Genomic DNA, 19,387 nt, shown 5'->3' with positions numbered 1-19,387 from the left:
CCCTCGCACCATCTACCCCACAATGCGCACACAGTCACAACACACATGCTCTCACATTCACACACACATGCTCACTCACACTCGCACATGCTCACATTCATACACACTCTCACACACTCTCACATTCACACACGTTCACATACGCTCACATTCACTCACACATGCTGCAGTGAGCACTGCAGTTCCTCCCAAGACGGTAGAAGAATGTGGGGTGATTCTGATGGTGGGACGACCTGGATCTGGAATGACTCCGTGGGCACTGAAATAACGCGCAAAAAAAAAAAAAAAAAAAAAAAAAAAAAAAACCCTGAGGAAAGATACAGTGTCCTAGGAGCTGAGACTGTGCTCAATCAAATGAGGATGAAGGGGCTCGAGGAGTTAGAGATGGACCCCAAAAGTTGAGACCTTTTAGTTCAGCAAGCCTCCCGTGCCTTAGTAAGCTGGTCCAGACTGCTTCCCAGACAAAGAGGAACTTTATTCTTGATCAGTGTAATATGTACACTTCTGGCCAATGGTGGAAGCTATTGCTGTTCAAGACCTTCTCTTGGAAAGTGGTGGTGGCTGCTCCTAATGAGGAAGATTGGAAGAAGAGGCTGGAGTTGAGAAAGGAAGTAGAGGGAGATGCTGTGCCTGAATCTATAATGCTGGAGATGAAAGCCAACTTCTCTTTGCCTGAAAAATTCGACTATATGGATGAAGTGACATATGGGGAGCTGGAGGAGGAGGAAGCTCAGTCGATCATCACTAAGTATGAGGAGGAGGCAAGGAAGCTACTGCCCCCCCTCCAAGAAGCGGACAAACTACCAAAACAAGTGTAACAAACCAGCAGAACTGAAGTCGGGGCCAAGGCTATGTGGGCGGGCAGCACCAAGGCTACGACAACCAGGCCTACGAGCAGCAGTACTGGGGGCAGCCTGGAGACAGGGGGGGTTACCATAATTTCTATGATCAATACAGGGGAGACTATGATTGATTTTGCAGGCGAGATTATGAGTACAACAGATACAAAGACAATAGTCTCTCAAACAATACAATTGGGATTGGTAGAGTTACTACAACCACCACCCCCAGGACAAACACCAATACTACAGGAACTACTACAGTTACCAAGGGTATCGGTGACGCCCCTGCCATGGTCACCTGTCAGCCATGAGGCTGAATCTCTGGGGGTGCCAGGTACCCCCCCCAAAATACAACCAAGGAAAACAGGGGTTATCCGGGTCAGGCTGAGCTGTCGGGGGGGGGGGGAGGGTGCTCAAGAAGGGGTGCGGAGAGGGGAAGTAGGAACAAACTACTAAACTGTACATTTTTTAAAAGTTTGTTGAAAAGAATATTGTCTTATTCTATAAAACATTTCAAACCTAGTTAGATTTGTAATCAAAAAACATTTGCACAGAAAGCAACACTTAAAGCTGCCTGTACTATACCCTGTAGACAGACAGGGAGAGAACTGAAAATGGTGCCCTTCTAACACTCTGAGCAGCTGGACTGGCACCTAAGTAAAGGAGAGCGATGAGGTGGTGTGGGGAGGGTGGGGAGGCAGTGCAAGGGTGCTCTCCACAGCAGGTCAGAGCAGGCAGGAGTGGGGACAGAGGGAGAGCTTGTGACTGGGGCAGTGAAAATAAATCATTGGCCCTTATCAAAAAAGAGCCATTTTTTTTTAATTTAGCTGTTCTTTATTAACATGGAATTTGGGGTGGTGAGGGTAGCCCCAACCTCCAGGAAGATGAGGTAGGTTCACAGTGCTTCCAGCTCACACCCTTCCCGGGTCTTCCTTCAGTGTCACAGTTTGGTTAAAAACAAGCTTTCCCTGATGGCTGTCTGGATCCACGGAGAAGTACCCCAGACGCTCACACTGGAACTTGTCAAAGAGTTTTGACAGGGCCACAGAGCAGTCCACTAATGCTGCCTCTACCGCACGTAGTGATGCCAGGCTTAGGTCACTTAAGAATCTACCAGGCACCTCAGTAGGATCTTCAGGGTTCTTGTGCTGGAACAGTCGCTCATAGAGGTGAACCTCGCACATCAAAGGCTGTGACACCCAATGAATAAAGGTCCTCAGCTTCTCTCCAGCATCTGCCCTTCTGCAGGTCACCTCCAGACTCTCTACACAACCACTGGAGCCCTTGACAACATGCTACAGCTCAATGATGTAGCCTGTATGCCTCAGGCACACAGGCTGGCCCCAAGCCAGGTGCTTAAAGCCTGACTTTGGCTCCTCCTTAAAGTCAGTCCTCTCAATGAACACAATGGGTGCAAAGGGAACTGGATGGAAGCCTTTGGTCTCATCAGCTGGCAAGTTGAGCACCTGGATATCCATGACTTGGCAGCGGGAAAGTTGGTGATGATGACGCATAGTGACTCCAGCACAGCCATGGCTCGTGGGGCTGTGTCATTCAGCACATCACACACACGGGCTTCTAGAAGATGTGGCTCCATTGCGGTCTGTACCACTGTCACTCCCACCCGGGCATAGAAGTTGTTGATGGCCTCAGGTGGGAAGCCCCGCTGTTGCACAGCCATGAGTGTTAAGAGACATGGGTCATCCCAGACCCGCACAGCACCAGTTGCTACAAGCTAGAGGATCTTCCTCTTAGAGCAACAGCATAGTGCAGGTTGAGGCAGCCATACTCCCACTGAACATGGCAACAGACATCCAGTGCATTGCAAAACCAGAAGTAGGAAGAGCCTGCAATTCTTTGGTGCAGAGTGTGTGATGTGGTCAATGGAGTCACAGAGGCAGTGTGTGTAGTAGTAGGTGGGATAGTTGCACCATTTGTCCCCTGTGCGATGATGCGGTGTATACTTGACTCGACAGGCTACAGGGTCCATCTTCCATCCTCCATCACCAGCTTCACCCATAGTGTGACCTCACCCTCTGAAAACTTGCCCTTGCGCACTGCCTCAAAGAGCAGCAGTCACTCTTCCATGTGACAGTCTCTCCAGGGTGAGGGCAGAGGATTACAGCCTTTGAGCTCCTCCCCTCACTGGTGGTACACCTAAGCCAGAACCCTGCAGATGAGCTCCACAGCCCAGGCATATAGCTTGTCAAAATAGTCACAGGGATATGTCACTTTGTAAGATGTGTAGCCCAGCCAGGCTTCCATGTCATAGATGGCAGTGGAGAACTTTGCTTCCTCCTTCTTGGGGTTGGTGTCACAAAAGCGCAGAAAACAGATGCCATTGTTGGCCTTGGCATAGCCAAAGTTGAAATTGATGGCTTTGGCATGTCCAATATGCAGGATTCCATTGGGTTCTGGTGGGAACTGGGTACGTACCTGCCCACCAGTAATCTCCAGGTGCTGCTTTAGTAGATTCATGGTGTGTGGAGTGATCACATGGCCTGGGGTCTTATAGTTCTCACCAGGCTTGTGGAACTTAAGGGCCTTCCCGGGAGCTGCTCCATCAGAGACAAGGTCTGGTGAGCAGTCTCACCATTCTCTATCACATCTTTTGCTGTCCTCCAATCTGTTTCTTCCAGCCGAGCTTTTGCCACCTTGGGCTTCTTCTCCAGATCAGCCTCCATCTTGGGGCCCAGAGGGTGGAGGCCCTGCATGTCCACTTTGTTCTTGATCATTTTGCCATCTGCCCTCTTGAGCACAGCCCGAGCATCTCCCATCAGCAGCACCATGTTGAAACAGTAACGTTCCACCAGGAGCCGGGGCGGGTGCCTGTTAATGGCAGCCTCCACAGCCTCCTCATTCTGCTCTGGGGTCACACTGACACCCACACCACATTCCTGCTCAAAGTCCACAGTGTTGATGGGGTCCAAGGGGTGATTCCACACATACTCAAGGGCTGCGCTCAGCTGGGGCTCAATGTGGATCTTCTTACTGGCTATGTAGCTTACAAGGAAGGAGAAACACTGGGTATCCCTGAGTCAGGAGGCCAAGCCATATAACAGGGTCCCAGTAGTCTTGTCAATGGTGGAGCCCAGGGTCTACTAAGCCTGGGTAGCAACCTCGCACAGCTGCACACTCAGAGCCTGGTTCTTGAGCGTCTCACGGGCCTTCTGCTGGCTCAAACCGAGACCAGTGAAGAGTGACAGGGAGTCCAGAGCCACCATTGCAGAGACAGCAGAGGAACTGTAGTGCTCACATTCACACATGCTGACATTCACACACACACTCATCCACATACATGCTCTCACATTCACTCACACACTGACATTCACACACTCACATTCTCTCACATTCACTCACGTTCTCATTCACACATGCTCACATTCACTCACACACTCATATTCTCTGACATTCACACATGCTCATTCAGTCACACACACAATCACATTCTCACATTCAGTCACACTCCACACACGCTCACATATTCTCACACACTATCACACATTTTCACCCTATCACACTCATTCTCAAACGCTCACATATTCTCACATTCACAAACCTGCTCTCACACATTATCACATGCTCACACTATCATACACTCTAACATGCTCACAGTCATACATGCTCACATTCACACAAGTTCTCACACACTATCACACACTCACACACACACTTTCACAACATATGTTCACCATGCTCTCAAAATGCTCACAACACACTCTCACAAACTTGTGCTCTCATATGTACACTCACAAGCTTACATGCTCTTGCAACACACACACTTGCACTCACTCCACACACTATCACACACTCACATGCGCTCACACAAACACACACATGCACATGCTCACATAATGCTCTCACATGCTCTAAACACATACATGTTCACATGCTCACACTACACATGCTATAACATGTGTGCACATGGTCACACTCACATGCTCTAGCACACATGTTCTCACTGTCACATGCTCTAACGCACATACTTGTTCACACAAAACACACATGCTCCCATGCACTCTTATGCTCTCATACACACATATTCTCTCTCTCACATAGCCTCACACATTCCTCTGATGAATTAAAGAAGTGAGTTTAAGAATAAATATCTCTTCATGACACATAACTGAGTTAAAAGGAGAAATCAATTATTTACTCAGGTTTAAAGTAATTAAAAGGAGTTAAACTTTTCTAAAATTGTCTAACAATCTATCAGTCAAAATCGGTTTGCCCTCATCAGAAGGAAGATAAAATGAGACGAGCAACTGCAGCACTTTGGGACGACAAAGCATCCCAAGTAAGTATATTTAATGGGGTCCTGGAATCTACTGGAACCCAAGTGCCAATCTTTATTTTAACCAATTTGTATGGAAAAATCTATTTCACACATACCGCAACACAAGGAGAAAGGGCAGGGCTCGGCACCTGGTGGGCCGGACTCTAGTTCTACCATTTGTGAGCTGTGTGACCCTAGAACTAGTTCAATTTCTCCAAGTCAGTTTTCTTATGTGCATAAAACAAACCACCATCTACCTTGCAGGAACATTCTGAGGACTAAATGGGGTAACACATGGGAAAGACCAAAGCATAGCACCCAGCACAAAGTAGGAATGAACCAGTGTTGGTTTCCTTCCCATCGAAGAGTGATACAGGAGGTAGAAACTACTCTTCTTTTTTTTTTTTTTTAGACAGAGTCTCACTCTATTGCCCAGGCTGGAGTGCAATGGTGCAATCTCGGCTCACTGCAACCTCCACCTCCCAGATACAAGTGATTCTCCTGCCTCAGCCTCCTGAGTAGCTGGGATTGCAGGCGCGCACCACGCTGCCTGGCTAATTTTTGTATTTTTAGTAGAGACGTGGTTCTACCATGTTGGCCAGGCTGGTCTCAAACTCCTGACCTCAGGTGATCCTCCTGCTCAGCCTCCCAAAGTGCTGGGACTACAGTCATGAGCCACTGCACATGGCCAGAACTTCCCTTCTAACAAAAGGCTGCCCAAGAAATCCCTTATGTTCTACACAGAGCAGCCTGGAAGATTGGGCTGCAAACACAGATAAGGAAGCTGGAAGCTTGCACAGCTACATGCAGCAGCTCCACTGATAGAAGCACTACCTGGGGCCAGGCATGTCCACCATGGGGGTTCCACCTCCCCCTTTTCTAGCACATGCACAATAGGAAAGAAATAAGAAATAAGTAACATGGAGTAGCTCAGACTGAGGACTCACCTGCATAATAAAAGGCTGTGGTGGGGGCTGCCTTATGCAGATGGCACACTTGGTCCTAAAGGGTTTTCCATGCCCTGTGTAGATCAGACATTTCCTCCCGACAAGCTCATCTATTAAAAAAAAAAAAAAAAACCCTGCATTTCACTGCAGCCCTTTTTCTGGGACCCCTCTCTGTCACAGACAACTGTTCTCTTTCTTTCTCCTATTCAAGTTCTGCTCTAATCCTCACCCTTGGTGTGTTTGCATCCTTGGTTTCCAAGAACTCTGGGTGTCACCCCAGAAAATGAGGCCACTTTTAGACACGAGGACTCCTATTTCCATTACTGCTGACCAGATAGCCTGAAAACATTCCCACTAGAAAAATAGACACACACAACACACACAGCACACATCATCGGGTGAAATAAAACAAAATCATTTTAAATCAGTGGTTCCCATTCTTAGCTACACGAGAGAATCATGCAGGGAGCTTCAAAAACATTCTACGTCTGGGTCCCACCCTAGATTCTGAAAGAATTGGTCTGAGAAGCACCTGGGCATGGGAAATGCTAAAAGATTCCCAGGTGATCCTCATGAGCAGCCAACCCTTAGAATTGCTCTTAAATGCACAGTTGAGCTCAAAACAAAGCAAGAATCCCCAAACAGGAGAGAATCAGAGCAGTAAGAGCAGCAGTTCCTGCAGTTTGGGATGGTTGCTATTCTTGTAATTTAGGATTTAATGTGCAAGTGTGTGCACGTGCACACATTCACATGGCTGGGAGACCAGATACACACACAAGGTAGGAGTTAGAAGTGAGACACCTTTTCAGTTGAGAGCTGCGAAGTCAAGACCCTTGAAGTAGCACATCATCTGTGCACCAACAGGGGAAAATGACAAGGAAGCGTGTCTGCCTGGACTCTGGCTGTAGGGAATTCTCCCCTGAAAATCTATACCCACAACACTCCTCCAAATCCAATAAAGTAACATGAAAGGTGGTCCCAGGCTGCTCACAGTGCTAGAGCCCCAGGCAATGCTAAAGGAAACCTCTCTGGGGGAACAAAAGGCATGAAGAATGTTCGGGAATCTCACAGCTAAAGCCTGCAATTTCAGCTCACAAAACATAAGCAAATCGTAATTCATGACAGTCAACAGCAGTAACAAGCAGGACTCTTCAGGCAAGTGTTATAAAAAGTATCAGTTGATCAATTTTATCAAAGAAAAAAGCAAAATGTAAAAAATATTTCATTTAAAATAATGGTGCTCACAGCAAATGTACAGAATACACATAAAAAGCACCTATGATCCTACCACCCAGAGATATTCACTATTAACTGTGTATACCAGAATTTTCTCTATACCTTCCTATATGTAAAACCTGTTTGAGACCATATTTATGTAGGGTTGCAAGTTATTTTTCATGTATTAGATTTCTCTGTCTTCTGAAACAGCACAGACTGAACATAATCAAGCTTTTCCTTGATGATCTCAGGGCACTCATCAGTTAGTGAAAGGCCGTGGCTGTCAGGAGTCCAGATCACATCTGTTATTCTCCCCCTTACACCTGACTATTTACCTGCCTATACCAGGTGTTCTTTCTGCTCCCCCTCTGTGAACTACGTGCTTTTAAAAATAAATAAATAAATAAGCTAAGCAATTAACTAGATAAGAACATCTGCAACGTGACTAAAATGGAATAAATGGGGTAAGAGGCAGACCTTCCCCAAAGGCTTGAATTTAGGAAGGTGAAACTACTTCTGGCCTCATTTCTAGTCCACACTAGTGGACTGAGTTTCCTACAGAGCTGAGGTTTGTGAATGAGATTGGAACCTCCAGACCATCAACCTGTCACACAATTTTTCTGAAGCAATCCTGGTTCTATGAATTATTAAGGCTGTCTGAAAAGAATGTCTCCAGGCTGGAGGGGGGGTGGCGGGGATCCTTTCAAACACATGTAGTTATCTAATTGTGAACTGCTATTTTGAAAAACAAAGTTAATTTCTCTAGAAGAAATAAATGACTTGAAAACTATTCAACAAACCCAGTTACTTCTCAAAACATCTGTGCTTAAAGTTCAAAAGCTGAAATAGCCATGATGGATATTTCCAGCCTATGTCACTGCTTCAGTCAACTTGGCATGATTAAGGGAAAGAACCAAGGCAGAGGTGCTGACCACATGTCCCTCACTGAACCAGTCCTGGAAACAGCAACTTCCAGACTTTGGGTGAAACTGCCTTTGCAAAGATTCTGACAGTGAGAGAAGCCCAACATGCTGACTCCATCTTGCCTCTGGTATCCCAGGCTGGCCGTCTTTCCTTATTCCTGAACATAGGCCACACTAACCGTGAGAGGAATTTCTAGTTTAACAAGGATTATAGTCCCTCCCTAAAATTGATCCTCTCCCTTGTTCAGGGACTGAAACTGCCTTTATAAAACTAGTAAAAAGCCATAAGATTAGGATTATGGGAGGGGCCTGAATTCTGCTAAAATGTAGGCCTCATTTCTATAACCCCTTACTGCTCAGAAGTCATGTGGTCAGCGGTCACAAGATTTGGACTTCCCCAGTTGCTCCTACAGATAACATCAGTGTTGTAGAACCTAAGATTGGTCTTTTGAGATGTTTTTCACTCTGACTCCACCTGGACTGATGACCCAACCAGCCCTGTGGTTCCTCCCTGCCATCCAGAGGTGGACTCAGTGCACAAGCACCATTTTCCACACCCCTTTGATTGCATCCTCAACCCATCAGCAACACCCATTCCCTCACCCCCTGCCTACCAAAATATCCTTGTAAAACTCTAACCTTTGAGCCTTTACAGAGACTACTTTGACTATTAACCCCAGTTCTCCCATGTGGCCAGCCTTGAGTCCACCAAACTCTCTTCACTGCAATACCATGGTCTCAGTAAATTGGTTTTGTCTGTGCAGTGGGCAGGAAGACCCATCAGGCAACGATGATACAGGGTATTAGAGATTAGAAACTTCTGTTTAAGCCACAGATAGTCTATTTTTGTGTTTGCTTTTTCTTGAATAAAAAACATTCGAGAAACATAGTCTTTGCCTTCAAAAAACTCAAAGACTAGTGGTTCAGATAGATTAGTAAGTAAATGATTACAGCAGAAGATGATAAATTCTATGGCAGAAGTACACAAGTGGTACCCTGGGAACACGGAAAGACACATCTATGTCAGGATGGAAGGCCAGGGGAAATTTCCTGGAGGAACACCATATGAACGGAGATTTGAAGGAACTGACTAGATAAAGACAGGAGGAGAAACGGCAGGAAGGGAAAAATAAATCAGTTAAGTTTAGGAAGCTCGCATTAATGATTTAATGGTTATAATGGAAATGCCTAGGCAATAAATGTGTTTTTTAAAAAATGCAGGTATCTTCCCCACCATTTTATCTTGAAAAGTTTCAACACTAAGAAGAGTTGAAAGAACTGTCTTGTGAATCCAGACACTCACCGCCTGGACTTTACAATCAACATTTTGCTCCGCTTGTTTTACCACAAATCCATTCATCTGTCGCCCCTCTCTCTACCCACCAATGCATCTCATTTTCTAACGTATTTCAGTGTAAACTGTGGGTATCAGTATACTTCATCCCTAACACAAAGCACAGACATTCCTTTTTCCCAAAGCAATTATACTTCCCCCACTGATTCACTAACAATTTCAGAACTACATCTCTGGGGCTGGGACCACTTGCAAACCATAAGGTCATAAGGGTAGAGCCCCGATCCTAGTCAATGGATGCACTTATAAGAAGAGGAAGAGCTACCTGAGCTCTTTCCACCATGTGAGGACACAGCGAGAAGGCAGCTCAGGTATCTCTTCCTCTTCTCATGAGGCAGGAAGACAGCCCTCACCAGAACCCAACCACAGTGGTGCCCTATCTCAGACTTCCAGCCTCAGAACTGTGGGAAAGTAAATTCCTGTTGTTTAAGCCACCCAGTCGATGGTATTTTGTTATGGCAGCCTGAGTTAAGATAGCACCCTTCAACATCTTTGTACCTACTCACACAAAAGCCTGTTGTTTGACTCAAGTTTGTTCAAAAACCATTTGTGCCAAGCTTCGGGTCTCTCCCCTTAGAAAATTCAGTCTTCTCAATAAAAGACTTATATAAATAAAGCATTTTAATGTAATTTCTCACATGCAATGATGAAGGTGGTACAAGATATAATGGAAATCATAATGAACTCCAGGAAAAAGGGAATCAGGAAGGCTCCAAAGGTGACTAACAGCCCATTCAGCAGATGGAAGTGAAAGTATATTCCAGCTTAACACACAGCATGTGCAAAGCAACAAAGGCATGACACATCACAGTGGGTTCAGGTGTCACATAATATTGAAGCATAAGGTATGGGATGGGGAAGTGCCTGGGTAATGAGTCTCCAAAGATAGCTCTGTCTATCTACAAATAGGCCTAAAGTGCCATCTTAAGAAACTTTGTTTGATTCTAAAGAAAACAGAGAGCCATGCTAGGAGGGTCCTCCAGCCCATCTTAGCTTGTAAGACACTGAATCAAAAAGGTTACAGAATAACAAGACACTCTAAATTAAGGATATCCATTTAGATGACTTGTCGGGGAGGGGAGGCAAGAGCGCTGGGAAATGGTTTTCCTATGTAATGTTATATGAAACATTAATATTTAGATAGGGCTCTCTAGCACTTAGCATAAAGCCAAATACCAGAACATATATTCACTTGAGAACGAACATGTATTTTGAAAGCAAATCACAGTATATAAACCATACATGTTAGGAGGAAGAGGTAGTTTCTATTTGCCTTAGTCCCATAGGCCAATAGAGTCATTAGTCTTTTGTTAAACTTGGCAAAGAGGAAATGCGTTGGTAAGTGGAGTCCAAATGCCACCTTGCTGTATCATAGGGTTATCATGAAAATCACAAATGAGAACCTGAAAACCTAAGGGAAACCTCATCTCTCAGTCCCCCTCCTCAAATTCTGTGTCCTGAGTAATACGGCAACAGAAGCACATGGCAAACAGTCAAACAGTATACGCCTGCAAAGAACTGCATTCAGCACTCCTCCCGGCAGCATCTACTGAAGGTGACCTAACAGGCCACAATCATAGCATTTGAGTCTGGCAATCCTAAAGCTGAGACAACGTAGGGACAAAAACAAGAACAGTACTGAAAAACAGACCCCTGAAAAATTAGGAATCCAGAAATCCATACCTATAATAAATATTAAATAAACAAGGGAGAAGGGAGGGCTCTGCTTCAGGAGAACACCTAGGAGAGAGTGGTGTGCAGGGTACGCCTGAGTCAGGAAATTCACATTTTCCAACAATCACAGAAATGGCGTTTTCTTTGTTTTAATCTTTACAACAAAAACTAACCTGATGTTAACCAGTTGTTTTCCATTGTTTTGTCTCCCAGTTCCAGTCTTACAAGAAAAGTAACTTTGAAATGACCTATTTTGGGTTCTTTATTTCTGCATTCTTCAGCCCTTTTCTGTCCACAAAGCCAGCGTCCTCTCCTCAGCTCACTCAAACACAATCTTATGGAATTATGTGCTGCCTGATTCCGGAATGGCAAATAAAGCCAGTTCAGATCTCTAAACTATATGTGCGATAATTTTGTCTTTCGACTTTACAAAAGCTCACTCAGCAGTAGAGTTAAAATGCTAACTTCCTGTTATTTATTTATTTCTTTTGAAACAAGCATTCCCAACAGGAAGCAGTAATGAAAAAATGCAGGGAATCAACATGGTAAGAAATATTTAATTCAACAGCTACAAAAGTGAAAAAGAATTTGAAAAGCAAGGGAGAATTGTAAGCAGGACTGAAAGACCTGAAAGGCTTAGAAGAAAATATTTGCAACACATAACAAGATAATACCCCTAATATATAAAAAGCCCCTGCAAAGCAGTAAGTCAAACAATCTAATTTTTTTAATGGGCAAAAAATAAAGAAGTACTTCACAGAAAAGGAAGTGAGCACAGGTAACAAACATGTGAAGCTAAACCCAATTTTTTAGTAGTCAAGAAAATGTAAATAAAACATTGGATAGGGTTCATCAAGAGTTTGGGGAAATACTACTGATAATAACATTAACTGCCACAACCTTTTGGGAAAAAATAAGCAACCACTAAAAGAATTATTTGAATGTAAAACTCTTCTAGGAATTTATTCTATAAAAGTGTAAGGGCCGGGCGTGGTGATTCACGCCTGTAATCCCAGCACTTTGGGAGACCGAGGCAGGCGGATCACGAGGTCAAGAGATAGAGAACATCTTGGCCAATAGGGTGAAACCCCGTCTCTACTAAAAAATACAAATCTTAGCTGGGTGTGGTGGCACACACCTGTAGTCCCAGCTACTCGGGAGGCTGAGGCAGGAGAACTGTTTGAACCTGGGAGGCGGAGGTTGCAGTGAGCTGAGATTGCGCCACTGCACTCCAGCCTGGTGACAGAGCAAGACTCCGTCTCAAAAAAAAAAAAAGTATAAGGATATAATTACAAGAATGATTTTTATTACTACAAAGAATGCTGTAACAATCTTTAAATTTTCCATCAGTGAGGAATTCTTACAATATCATACATTATGAAAGAACCAAATTTTAGATTATACAGCTATTGGAAAGAATGAGGAAGTGCTGTATGTACTGACCTAGAACAATGTCCAGATGTATCATTTAGGAGGGGGTACAAAATGGTAAAAATCCAAATTCTATCAGAAATGTGCAGAAAACATAATACAATGTCATTTTTAAAAATTCTATGTTTGTTTATATATAAACAAAGAATTATTGTAGGATACACAGTTAATACTGGCAATGATGAAGCTGGAATTTCCTTCTTTTCTTTCCTTTCCTTCCCGTTCTAAAACTTTTTGATAAACTTTCACTCCTGCTCTGAAATTTGCCTTGGTTTCTTCCTCACTTCAAAAATGTAAAAATTTAAAAAACACATCCTCCTTATTTTGCCTAATTTGAACAAAGTAAATTGAGAAAATCTGAAAACACTGATTTGATTTTATTTATTTATTTTAAGACAGGTTCTTGCTCTGTCACCCTGGCTGGAGTGCAGTGACATGATCATGGCTCACTACAGGTCTCCACCTCTTGCGCTCAAGCAACACCCCCACACACACACCCCCGCCCTGGGACCTCTGCCCCTAACTCCAGAGTAGCAGGGATTACAGGCGTGAGCCATGGCATCTAGTCGGATTAACCAGTCACTGCCTGATGGTGACAAGGTAGTGCATTATGTACTATTCTCTGTATTTCTGTATATGTTTGAAAATTTCCACTAAAAAGAAACATAGGTAAATGAACTTATACCACAAAGGAGGATTTACTAGCAGACTACTAGTGTATGTCACTGACTCAAAATGAAAAACCCGCTACAGGAAGGAGGCCGAGGAAAGGGCTCGGACTCAGGAGCAACTGGACCCAGGGCCCTGAGAGCTGCCAGGCCAGCCCTGTGATTCTCACCACGTGCTGGCTCAGTCTCTCTTCCTTGCTGTAGTTCAGCTTTCACCACTTGGCAAAAACAGAGATGCCAATTTGTAAAATTTGGTGGCCTGCAGACATGCTTTGTTTGCTCACACAGTGCTTTTACAAATTCATTTAGTTACTTATATTTTTAAAAGAATGATTTCACATAAAAATTTCTGGCATCTCTTAAAAAATCAAGAACTCTGACATTCCTAAGTCCCACTGGGCTGGTGCTGCAGAGCAGTTGTGGCTTTTGGAAGGGACATACACTATGTGAAAGCTACCATAAGCCCGCTACTCTCTTATTTCCACCTGCCTCACTCGTCTGTCTGGTCTGCCCTGCTCCCTGACCCAGTCTTAGACATGACGGACCCAGCCTTCCTGATCTCACACCCAGACCCTGGCCTGAGTCAAGTGCCCTCCTTCGTCAAGTTCCCCTTCCCTTGCGTAGCTGCTATTCTTATTAGCACCAAGGAATGGAATATATTTATATGCTCATAACATTATGACTCACTTTCCATGTCTATAAAAATCAGACAGTTGAATTAAGTGATCTAAATTTTCTTTCAACTTTTGGCTGTTTTTTTCCCTGACGTTAGATCTGCAAGACAATTCGAATTAGCACTCCTGTGTGCCTAAGGAAATTTGTTTTAGGTATTTCTGTCCCCTAATGGATACCTCTTTACCTGTCCCTCACCACCCCCCGCAAAAAAAAACTAAATTAACAAAAACAAATGAAACTAACTAAAACAAGAACTAGAAAGCTTTGGAGTCCCTTCTTGTAAGCAGGAAACTGCTTCTGGTCTGCACCTCTGTGCACATGCTATTTCTTCTGCCAGGACTGCCCTTCCTTCTGATGGAGGAGGATCGCCTATAATTTAAAACTCAGCTGGAGTATTTCCTCCTCACCTTCCTAGATATCCCCCCAGCCAGCTCATCCTCCCAGTCTCAGGGGGCCTTCATGCCTGTCAATATTGTCTATTGTCCATTTCAATTAGGGAAACTGGTGATTTCCCCCAAGATGAGGTCTGTTTCTCCTACCACACTTCGAGCCCATTCATCTTTGTGTGCCCAGCGTGCCTGGCACTTAAGGGATACTTGCTCAACATTTGGTAGATAAAACACCAGAGCTGGTGTTCTCCACCAGGTTTGTGAGGTCTCAAAAGGATAGGTAGTAACTGGTAAGATTTTTATTTATTTATTTTCTTTTTTGAGACAAGGTCTCACTCTGTCGCCCAGGCTGGACTACAGTGGTGTGGTCATGGCTCACTATAGCCTCAACCTCTGGGACTCAAGCAATCCTCCCACCTCAGCTTCCCAAGTAACTGGGACTACAGGCACATGCCACCATGCCCAGCTAATTTTTAAAAAATTTTTGTAGAGACACAGTCTCACTATATTGCCCAGGCTGGTCTCAAACTCCTAGCCTCACATGACTCTCCTGTCTTAGACTCCCAAAGTATTGGGATTACAGACATGTGAGGCCTGGTAAGCTCTGAAATGTTAATTAATTTATCTGATGACTCTCCTGAAAGCAACAATAAATGGCAGGAATAATTTGTAAGCTCATTTTTTTAAATACAATTATTTCTGAAATATAAAGTTCTCCTCTACCCACCCATGGAATCTGGGAATTTGCAAGCCTTAGAGAGGATTACCAATTTATACAGACTCACTCTGAAGTTCCTGCTACCTGCAGGGGCAGCCTTGGAAACATTAGAGCTACTGAGACTCCTAACAGCTTTAAACAAATTTAGAACTAGCATACAGGTCCCTAATCTGAATTACATATTTAAATAAAATCCTATTTCGAGACTTAAACAGATTCTACTACTACTTCTATAGCATGACTATTACATCGCATACTCTCAAACAGTTTGTACCATTTGTCCAGGGTCACTTAACTAGTGGGTGGCAGGGCTGGGATGGAGCCCTAGCGGTTCACACTCTGAGCCACCACACGGTCTGCGCTCTATGATGGATTAGGGTGGGGTGGGGAAGAGCTTCAAGTATGATGTGAAATGCTGAAACTTATTTCAAGGACACAGACCTACAGGTCAGAAAGCTCACTAAAGAGGGAGAAAAATGCATAGGCAGGCAGCATAGAACACAAGCCCTAAAACAAATACCTGAGAGGAAATATACAACAAAAAATAGTTGTTATACACTCACGCACCAAATAAAGGTGTTTCAGGCAATGGCAGACCACATATACAACGGTGGTCCCATAAGATTACGGTACCGTACTGTTACTGGGCCTTTCCTACGGTTAGATGTGTTTACATTAATATTTCACCATTGTGTTACTATTGCTCACAGTATTCAGCACAGTAACTTGACATGCAGGTTTGTAGCCCATGAGCAAAAGGCTGTGCCATCTGGCCTAGGTGTGTAGCAGGCTATGCCATCTAGGCTTGAGTAAGTATACCCTAGGACATTTGCAAAACAATGACATTGCTTAAAAGCATTTCTTGGAACATACTTGTCATTAAGTGATGTGTGGCTGTATATACAAAAGAACTGGAAGTACTTGAACAAATATTTATACACCCATGTTCACATCAGCATTACTCACAATAACCAAGAGGTGGAAGCAACTCAAAATGTCCATCAATAAACAAACAGATACATCAGATGTGGTGAAAATCTGCAACAGAATATTCAGCCTTAAAAAAGAAGTTCTGACACATGCTACAACAAGAATCACCCTTGAAGCCATTACACTAAGTGAAATAAGCCAGACACAAAAGGACAAATACTATGATTCCGCTGATAGGAGGTACCCAGCACAATCGCGTTCCAGGACAGAAAGCAAAACAGAATGGTGGCTGCCAGGGGCTGTGGAAGAGGGGAGTGGGGAATTGGTGTTTAATGGGTGCAGAGGTTCAGTTTGGGATGAAGAAGTGCTGGAGATGGATAGTGGTGATGGCTGCACAACAAGGCAAATGTGCTTAATGTCACTGAACTGCACCCCTAAAAACAGGTAAGATGTTAAATTTTATGTTAAGCATATTTTACCGGAATTTTTAAAAAGTAGTTATATACCAACCACAGTATGGGACAGGAAAACAAACCCTTGACTGCCATTACAAAGCTAATGGCTTGGTTAACATTTCTTGCCCTCAGTCTGAGCTATAAAATACAGGACAAGACCAGGCATGGTGACTCGCGCCTGTAATCCCAGCACTTTGAGAGTCTGAGGTGGGCAGATCACTTGAGATCAAGAGTTTGAGACCAGCCTGGCCAACATGGTGAAACCTCGTCTGTACTAAAAACACAAAAATTAGCTGGGTGTGGTGGCGGGTGCCTGTAATCCAAACTATTTGGGAGGATGAGGCAGGGAGAATTGCCTGAACCCAGAAGGTGGAGGTTACAGCAAGCCAGGCTCACGCCACTGCACTCCAGCCTGGGCAACAGAGTGAGACTCTGTCTCAAAACTAAAAATAAAAAATAAAATAAGCCAGGCATGGTGGCTCACACCTGCAATCCCAGCACTTGGGAGGCCAAGGCAGGCAAATCACCTGAGGTCAGGAGTTTGCAACCAGCCTGGGCAACATGGTGAAACCCCATCTCTGCTAAAAATGCAAAAATTAGCTGGGCATGGTAGCAGGCACCTGTAATCCCAGCTACTTGGGAGGCTGAGGCAGGGAGAATCTTTTGAACCCGGGAGGTGGAGGCTATAATAAGCCAAGATTATGCCACTGCACTCCAGCTTGGGCAACAGAGCAAGACTCCATGTCAAAAAATAAATAAATAAATACTAAAATAAAATAAAATACAGGACAGCTGGGTGCAGTGGCTCATGCCTGTAATCTAGCACTTTAGGAGGCTGAGGTAGGTGGACTGCTTGAGCTCAGGAGTTCAAGACTGTCCTGGGCGACATGGTGAAACCCCATCTTTACCAGAAATACAAAAAATTTGCTGGGCTCAGAGGCTGAGGTGAGAGGATCACTTGAGTCTAGGAGGCAGAGGCTGCAATGAGCCAAGATCATGCTACTGCACTCCAGCCTGGGTGACAGAGCAAGACTGTCTCAAAAATAAAAGTAAAATAAAATAAAGGAGGGCTATATCCTTAGGACTGTTAAGAAGATTAAATGAGGAAACACCTACTAAAAGAAGTTCTCAGTAAGCACAGTTGCTTTTTAAATATCCCTCTAGGCTGGGCAGAGTGGCTCAGTCCTATAATCCTAACATTTCGGGAGGCCAAAGCAGCAGATCGTTTAAGCCCAGGAGTTGAAGACCAGCCTGGGCAACATGGTGAAACCCAGCTCTACAAAAAATACAAAAATTAGCTGGGTGTAGTGGCATGTGCCTACAGTCCCAGCTACTCAGGAGGCTGAGGTGGGAGGATCACTGAGCCCAGGAAGGTCAAGGCTCCGGTGAGCTGTGACCGCACCACTGCACTCCAGCCCGGGCAACAGTGAGACCCTATCTCAAAATAAATAAGTATCTCTCTAATATTCTAGAAAGTCTTGAGAAAGAAATTGGCTTCAGAGCCAAATAAATGCTAAGGCAGGAAACGCTGCCAGTCCATAAGAAAAAGATAAGACAAGAGACTTTTTGCTCAGATGCAGTTCCCCTTGTCCTGAGAAATGAAAGGGCCTGGCTTCCAGGCCTCCTTCAGTCACTGACTCACTAGAGGATTACACAAGTCACTCCCGTCACTAACAAAAGGCAATGTGGGGGGGGGGGGGGGCGGGACACATGAATTCGAACCAAAGGCATGCTCAACCCAGAAACAAGCACAGGCTTATTCTCATCAACAGACACCCTTCACACCCTTCTTTCTTCATCACCCAAAATACAATGTAATTTGCCTTAGAGGCATAACCAATGGGCATCTCAAGATGTCCCTGTCCCAAATCTCCCCAAGCAACTCCTGAAATGGTTCTAACAGAAGCAGTCTTGCCTTCTCTTCCATACTGGGTCAGTGTGTGAAGCCTGAGAGGATCACACAAGAAAGCTGACATGTCCCTAGCCACATCTGGGAACTATGGTGCTAGAACAGGACCACACTGCTCTAAGGGGGAGCACGCTGCTGGCAATCTGTCCTGAAGAGTCACCAGCAGAAGTGCAGGCTTCCCGATGACTAGGGCTCTCAACCCCACAGAACTGCATCCACCTCCTGAAATGCATCCATCTCCCAGCTGGCCCCCGCAACCTCAGGCACCCCAGCAAACCCTTCAAGAGCCTCCATGTCCTCTAAGGATGCTCCTCTACTTTCTAGCTCTGTCTTAGACCTGGGTGTGCCCTAGGGACACCACATCAAGCAGGTGCTATTTCTCCTCCAGTGCTATGTGCTTCAGGGCCAGACAGACCAGATGTATGTCCTTCCCTCCCTCCCCAATGTCACCTGCACTTCTTTAGTACCTCCATTAGTCCCCTCCCTCTTACAAAAGCCCTCACACCTTTGAGGCTTGGTCTTTCCAGCCGTAATGCCCTGTCCCTCACCTTGTTACTATCAGCTGCAGACATCCTGGTCACGTCCCTCATTTATTAAGGACATCTGCTTCTGGTCTGAAGACTTCTGTTCTACCCCAACTCCTGTCATCCTCCCCAGTGACATCTGTGCATATGGAAGTCCCAGCCAAGCTTGGCCCCTCTCAAGTCCTTGATGCTCTCTTCTCCAAAAATCCTTTCCTTCATTCTATCCATCACCATCATGGTCATACCCTGAACTTCATCACCAAAACAGTTATCTCCTCTAACCCTCCAGCCTTAGCCTCCATCCTTCTTGCTCACTTGTTCAAATACCATCCCCACACACAATTATCTGCCCTCTTGACACGTGCAAGCATTGGCCCCAGCACTTTCTCTGCATAACAAGCACCTCTGGGCTGCACTGCCTCCCTTCACCAGCTTAGATCCCAAAGCCCAACAT

At 44.8% G+C, this 19,387-nt stretch overlaps 1 protein-coding gene and 1 pseudogene across 4 annotated transcripts in view; both read right to left on the bottom strand.

The window, feature by feature from the left end:
- Positions 1–19,387, bottom strand: part of RALB (RAS like proto-oncogene B) — a 53,264-nt gene that overhangs the window by 25,443 nt on the left and 8,434 nt on the right. For 3 of the 4 annotated variants that reach the window (XM_008999034.5, XM_078327979.1, XM_035305103.3), the window contains exon 2: positions 6,066–6,175. The exons of the other annotated variant lie outside the window; for it this stretch is intronic. The gene's annotated coding sequence lies outside the window, so the exon portion shown is untranslated. The remainder of the gene's footprint in view (positions 1–6,065; positions 6,176–19,387) is intronic. 4 annotated transcript variants of the gene reach the window in all.
- On the bottom strand, positions 1,654–6,057 carry LOC103793850 (glutamine--tRNA ligase pseudogene; annotated as a pseudogene).

The sequence above is a fragment of the Callithrix jacchus genome, chromosome 6 (genome assembly GCF_049354715.1).
Source record: "Callithrix jacchus isolate 240 chromosome 6, calJac240_pri, whole genome shotgun sequence".
Lineage (NCBI taxonomy): Eukaryota > Metazoa > Chordata > Mammalia > Primates > Cebidae > Callithrix > Callithrix jacchus.
This window is presented reverse-complemented; position numbering and strand designations above follow the sequence as displayed.